Raw genomic sequence first — 7737 nt, 5'->3', positions numbered from 1 at the left:
TAACGGGAGTACGATGCGTTATGAATAGGAGGGTAGGGCAGGGAATGAGGAGTTACTGTGACCAGTTCAGTGATAAGGGTTGTTCTCGTCAGAACCGAAAGCAAACTAACACCGACAATAGTTCATGTATACATGCCACCGTCGCAAGTCGAAGATGAAGAGAGAGAGAGAAAGTATATAAGGATACTGAAGGGGTAATCCAGTACGTAAAGGGAGATGAAAACTAATAGTCATGGGGGATTGGAATGCAGTTGAAGAAGGAAGGGTTGGAGGAGAACTTCGTACTAGGAATGAAAAAAGAGAAAGGCTAAATGAGTTCTGCAATAAATTTCAGCAAGTAACAGCGAATATTCTATTCAAAATCACAAGAGGTGGCATACTTGGAAAGCAACATTTCAGTTAGATTACATCATGGATAGGCAGAGATTCCGAAGTCGGATACTGGATTGTAAGGCGTACGCAGTTTAAAGTTTAAAATGTTAGTCAGGAAAAATCAATGCGCAAAGAAGTGGGATACGGAAGTACTAAGGAATGAGGAGATACGTTTGAAGTTCTCTAAGACTATAGGTACTCCCATAAGAATTAGCTCAATAGGCACTACAGTTAAAGAGAAAACTTAAGTACAAAGAAGGAAACTGCGAAGAAACCCTGGGAAACACAAGAAACTCTTCAGTTGATCGATGAAAGAAGGAAGTTCAAAAATATTCAGGGAAATCCAGGAATACAGGATCACAAGTCACTTAAAAATGAAATAAACAGTGTAAGTGCAGGGAAGCTAATGTGAAATGGCTACAGGAAAAACGTGAAGAAATCGAAAAAGAAATGACTGTCGGAAGGACTGACTCAGCATGTAGAAAAGTCAAAACAGCCATCGGTGAAATGAAAAGCAAGAGTAGTAACATTAAGAGTGCAATAGGAATTTCACTGTTAAATCCAGGAGAGATCGAGCTGATAGGAGGAAGAGTACATTGAAGGCCTCTATGAGCAGGAAGACTTCTCTGATGACGTGATAGGAGAAGAAACAGAAGTCGATGTAGAAGAGCTAGGGAAGCCAGTATTAGAATCACAATTTAAAAGAGATTTGGAAGACTTACGGTTGAATAAGGCAGAAGGGATAGACAAAATTCCATCAGAATTTCGAAATTCATTGGGGGAAGTGGCAACAGAACGACTATTAACGTTGGTGTGCAGAATGTATGAGTCTGGCGATACACCATCTGACTTTCGAAAAAACATCATCCACACTATTCCGAAGACTGCAAGAGTCGACAAGTGCGAGAATTACGCACAAACAACTCAACAGCTTATGCATCCAAGTTCGACAATAAATGGTGCAAGGTGTTCGAAATTCTGAGAAAAATACGTGTATGCTGTAGGGAAAGACGGGTAATGTACAATATATACAAGAACCAAGAGGGAATAATAAGAGTTGGGGACGAAGAACGAAGTGCTCGGATTAAAAACGGTTTAAGAGAGCGAGGTAGTCTTTCGCCCCTACCGTTCAATCTATACATCGAAGAAGCAATTGCGGCAGTACAAGAATGGTTCAAGAGTGGAATTAAAATTCTGAGTGAAAAGATATCAACGATAAGGTTCGCTGATGACATTGCTATCGTCAGTGGAAGTGAAGACGAATTGCGTGATCTGCTGAATGTTATGATCAGTCTAAGGAGTACAGGATGTGGATTTAGAGTAAACCGAAGAGAGACGAAAGTAATGAGAAGTAGCAGAAATGAGAACAGCGACAAACTTAACATGAGGGTTGGTGATCACGAAGTAGATGAAGTTACGGAATTTGCTACCTAGGCAGCAAAATAACCCATGACCGTCGGAGCAAGGAGGACATCAACAGCAGACTAGCACTGGCAAAAAGGAAATTCCTGGCCCAGAGAAGTCTGCTAGTATGAAACATAGGCGTTCATTTGAAGAAGAAATGTCTGGGGATGTACATTTGGAACACAGCATTGTGTGGTAGTGAAACATGGACTGAGGGGAAACCAGAAAAGAAGAGAATCGAAGCATTTGAGATGTGCTACATAAGAATGTTGAAAATTAGGTGGACTGATAAGGTAAGGAATGAGGAGGTTCTCCTGAGAATCGACGAGGAAATGAAGGAAAACAGTAACAAGAAAAAGGGCAGTATGGTAGGACATTTGTTAAGACATCATGAAATAACTTCCATGGTACTGGAAGGACCCGTGGAAGGAAAAAAAGAAAACAGTAGAGGAAAACAGAAATTTAATACATCAAATAACTGAGGACATACGATGCAAGTGCTATTCTGAGATGAAGAGGTTGGCACGGGACAGAAATTCGTGATGGCCCGCATCAAGCCAGTCAAAAGACCGATGAATAATAAAAAGAAAATCCATCTTGGAAATGGCTCTGAGCAGACTCCGCCCGGATAGCCGAGCGCGTTAACACGCCGTTTCCGGGATTCACAGAGGCGAACCTGTCCCGGATTGAATCTGTCTCGCGGATGAAAGACGAGTTCTGGTGAGTCTAGTCGGATGGGGTTTTTAGGTAGTTTCCCCACATACGACTACGTAAATACCTGACTGGTACTCACGTCCCGCCTCAGATACCCACTAAACAAACATCTAGAAAATGTTCTCACCCTTGACGTGCAGTTTACTCTAGACACAGACAGGTAGACAGGTGGAGTACAGATTCTGTCCCTGGCGGTAGAGGGGGGGGGGGGGGGGGGGGGAGAGTGGTGACCTCAGGTAGTCCATCCGGCAGCCAGATATCACCAACGTTGTCTCAACCCGCGTAACAGTGCTGACCCCGAACAGAATCAGGAAAATGCAAAGGAGAAGAACGGCTCTGAGGAGGTCTCCGATTCAAACGGGTAGATCTGTGCAGAATTTTTCAACTATTCTACAAATTTAAATTATCTATTAAGCTTTATTCTTTTCTTTCGAGCATGTTTTCTATCAATCAGTAAAAAAATTATTTTGATCCGCAACGAATAACCAATAAGTTGCTATCATTTAACCATTTTATGATTTTTGTATCATTTCGCTTAATTATAACAACATAAATATCCTTCTAGAGACAGCAGTTTGCTACAAGACGTTTCTGGGATCAACCCTGTGCCTTGCTGAGACTGATGGTACACATCTTGTCATTTAGCGACAACGTAAATAATGTTGCACTAAATGCAATGATGTTACTTCCAAACACAGAGAGTGAAGTCAGTACAACAATTCAAAAACTAAAAAATAAAAACTTAGTACGCTTAGATGAAGTACCAATGTGTGTACTGAAACAATGCTTAGGGATTATACAAGGCCCCTTAACAAATATAATACATGAATCCTTCACGTCAGGGACATTTCCAGAGCAGTTAAAACAGGCAAGAGCTGTACCTTTGCTTAAGAACGGTAATGCAGAAGACATAGAAAATTACCGGCCCATTTCCCTGCTGTCACCATTCTCAAAAATAATAGAAGCAATTATGAAAGACAGATTAATGAATTACCTGAATAAATACAATGTTTTAAGAGAATCACAGTTTGGTTTCCGAAGTGTCAAAACTACGGAGTCAGCCATAGTAGAATTCACAAAAGTTGTACTTGATGCTCTTAATAAAGATGAGTGTGTCACAGGCATATTTTTGGATCTTTCTAAGGCGTTTGATACTGTCGACCACAAGATTCTATTAAATAAATTAGAAGTATTAGGAATAAGAGGGGTAGCTAATGACTCGTTTCGATCATATCTAACAGATAGGGTACAAAGAGTAGAGACAACACATACTTCAAATAGATCTAAACATTTAGTTAAACACTTATCAGAACCAAAAAACATTAATATAGTGGTTCTGCAAGGTAGCATATTAGGACCAATACTGTTCCTGATATACATCAATGTCTTTCTCAGTACTGTTACTCATGGTTAAAAAATCCTCTTCGCTGATGACAGCAATATTATAGTCACTGAGAAAACAAGGTAACTCCTTGCCGAGAAAGAAAATGAAACGCTCAGGGAAGTTTATGATTGGTCAATAAGTAATAGAGTGACATTGAACACAGAGAAAACTAACGCCATGAATTTCATTTTGAAGAGGAAAACGACAATGTTAAATTAAATGTAGATGGCACCTTTATAGACTGTGTAACAAATGCAAAGTTTCTAGGAATGAATACTGATTCTCAGTTGAAATGGTGTGAGCACACAAAGGTACTTGCAAACAGAATGTCAGCAGCATGTTACGCCCTTAGAATCCTATCATCAGTGTGCAACATGCAGTGTCTTTTAGTTACATATTATTCATATGTACACTCAGTTCTTAGCTATGGCATTCTGTTTTGGGGAACAAATGCACAAAATATGAACACAATTTTCAAACTACAGAAAGATCCATAAGAATAATAACCAAAAATAGTAGTCGAGCTCATTGTAAAGATCTGTTCAGAACACTGGGGATTTTAACTGCTCCATGTGAATACATTTACCAGTCAGTTGTACACATTAAAAATAACATTGGTAATTACTGCACAAACAGCTCTGTCCATGACCATGCAACAAGAGATAGACTCAACTTACATTTACCAAAAAAAAAAAACATAAAACTCAATACAGCCTACCAAGGAATAAAGCTGTACAATAAATTACCAAAAGAGATTTAAAAAATTCCAAAATTACACTTATTTAAAAGGACAGCTAAAGAGTACCTGTTATGCAGTACATTTTATACATTGAAGGATTACTTAGCTAAAACAAAGTAGGGGTTTGATGAAAAATGTTATACAAATAAATAATAATAACAATGGTTATAAAATATCCAACATTCCACATAACACCTTCACTTTATGCTTTTTTCTTTCTTTCTTTTTTTTCCTTTCTAGAAATACTTACCCCCAAGCTATGCATGGCACAATACTAACACCTCTTCCTCTTTCTGACCTCAACATTTCACTCATTATGGAGGGATGCTGACTCAGTTTTTCAGGATAGCAAATGGGAAGTTGCGGTACAGAAAATGGCCCAGAGATCACCAGTGTGTGTGTGTGTGTGTGTGTGTGTGTGTGTGTGTGTGTAGTGAGTGAAGTGTTATGAAACAATGTGTGTATAGTGTGTCTAGTGACTGATAGTGAGATATGAGTGGACAATGTGGCATTACATTATTTAATAAGTTATTTTTTAAAAAAAGTATTGTGTACCAGGAGTAAATCTAATGATTATCTCTAACTATAAGTCTGTAAATATATGTGTATACGAATTAGCTTATTTTAAATTGATCTAAATTTGTAAATACTTTGACATGTCCTATATCCTTGTAAAAAGAGATCTACAGATGGGTAAAGCTACTACTACTACTACTAACGTCTCATGGTGTGAGACACATATAATATATTCTGCTGCCTCTGTCTCACACTGGTACTGGCGTCCCTGTGAAACTAATATTCGGCAGCTTTCTATAGACGCAAAGAATTGTATTCCCATTCAGCATGACCTCGTCATGATAGAGTTTTTTGTAAATTAAATTGTGAACGAGCTATGGAATAAATCAACATTGCAGTGTTTTGAATTCCCCATGTTTGATTAATTAAAGGGACAATCACACGACTGCAGTGTCTTAATGGAGGAAAATGGAGGAAAAAGGGAAAGAAAAGTGGTTAAATGGGCAAGTGTCGGACTGCAGATATAAGCGTCTGAAATTGGGCCCCTAAAGCGTCAGTTCAATGCTCAGTACTGACCTCAGAAGAAGATCGATTGATCTCCTGCTAAGTACCCCGTTTCTGATGCACAGAAGAAACTGCGAAATCAGAAACAACAGTATTTATCAGACATCGCCCTCAGCTAGTAAAAGCATGTATCCAGATAAGTTATCTCGTAAAAATTGAGCTTCGTTAAGAAGAGCTATTTAAATAAGAGTTTTTGCAACAGAATGCTTATGTGGTTTCCAACCACGTATGTTTCACCTTGTACTAGCCATTAGAATGTGTTTAAAGTTTAGGGAAAACTTTTATATGTATTATTAGTTCAATTTGCATAAAAACTACATGTTATTATATATTTCTAATGTCGCAGAACGCAAATCTGAAGTTAGATTTTCAAAATTTCAAAATGGCTAATCCAATATGGTGGACCAGAAACTATGGGTTGACCAATTTTGACAAAAATCTGACCAAAAAAATGTTTTCGTTACTTATGTTTAGTCTGCAATTCCAGGACCGTATATCAACTGTTCTTCTAACTCGAATTGTTCCTGTATAGCAATCCCTCGTTCTTCTTGGCGAGGAAAGCCGATCTGGCTGAGATGTGTATCCTACGTTCGGCAGCCTGCACACGTTGTTAGTCAGCTTTTTCGGGGAATATGTTTGCATGCATGCTCCAACATAAACGATTTTGTGGGCGTGCGTCACGGCACGACAAGTTTTCTACCTGAGCCGGCCGTCTCCGGTTGAGAGCGTCCCACGGCGGCCGTGACACTGCTTCGAACAATGGACTGTAAAACTTTTGTAACGCACGGATTAAAAAGCCTTTTAGTCCCAACATTCTACACACGTATACCTTCCAAAAAATGCATATTTACAAAAAATTGAATTTTTAACCATTTGAATGAGAACGTTGCTTAAGGAATGATAGAAGCAGCGTGTAATTTTGCTAGGTAGTACGAGAACTTTAGATGCGGCATCCAATAAACAGGGACGATAGTATCGGTAATGTTACTAGGAGGCGAAAATTGGACACAGCCCTTTTAAAAGAAGCATTCCTCCTCTTCTTCTAGGCGCGCAGTCCGGAACCGCACGACTGCTACGGTCGCAGGTTCGAATCCTGCCTCGGGCATGGATGTGTGTGATGTCCTTAGGTTAGTTAGGTTTAAGTAGTTCTAAGTTCTAGGGCACTGATGACCACAGTAGTTAAGTCTCATAGTGCTTAGAGCCATTTTTTTTTAACCTCTTCTTCTTCTTCTTCTCCTGGGAGAACATATGCTTTATCTACATTGCCCCACCAATCATTTCTGTTCCTGGTTTTCGTAGTCCAGTCTCCTTTTTTCAAGCCCTTCGTCTGGTACCGTTGTTGATTTCATCCTTCCATCTTCCCCGTGGCCTTCCTCGGCCCATTCTAATCTCCACGGACCCTGAGAATGCTAGTCGCCGTAGTCTTTTCTCTTCCATCCTAATTAGGTGTCCTGCCCACATCAGTATTCTTCACCTCATCTTTCGTCCAGTATTACCTTGTGTATAAAATTCTGCCATTCCTCATTTTTAATATTCTTAATTCCGGTGATCGGGTGTCCCTCTTGGGGCCGAATATTTTCATTAATATCTTTCTCTCGAAGTTAAGTAGTTTTTCTTAATGTAAATGTTTCAGACCCTTGTACTCACTTTTCTCCACATTAATTTATAACCCTACTTTCCTTGTAATACTTCTACAGGAACTTGTCATAAGTTGCAAGTTCTCTTTGCTACCACTTATTACAACAACATCGTCAGCATATGCAAGCCGATTTATTGTATTACTTGCCAGCCTTAATCCACCTTGGTTTAATTTTTGGTGTTCTCTGTCTATTTGTATTAGAGATAAGGCGTCTCCTTGTCTAAAACCAGTTTTGACATCAAAGTGCTCTGACGTTCATGTACTGACTTTCCTCCAAAGACAACTGTATTGGGCGTTTTAACTTTTCTAGAAACTTAAGCTTTTTCAATCACCAATTTTCTCCTGTAAATGTGAAAACATTTTATTGTAGACAACCTACATAGGGAGGAATGATCATCATAGTAA

Source organism: Schistocerca serialis, chromosome 5 (genome assembly GCF_023864345.2).
Source record: "Schistocerca serialis cubense isolate TAMUIC-IGC-003099 chromosome 5, iqSchSeri2.2, whole genome shotgun sequence".
Classification (NCBI taxonomy): domain Eukaryota; kingdom Metazoa; phylum Arthropoda; class Insecta; order Orthoptera; family Acrididae; genus Schistocerca; species Schistocerca serialis.
This window is presented reverse-complemented; position numbering follows the sequence as displayed.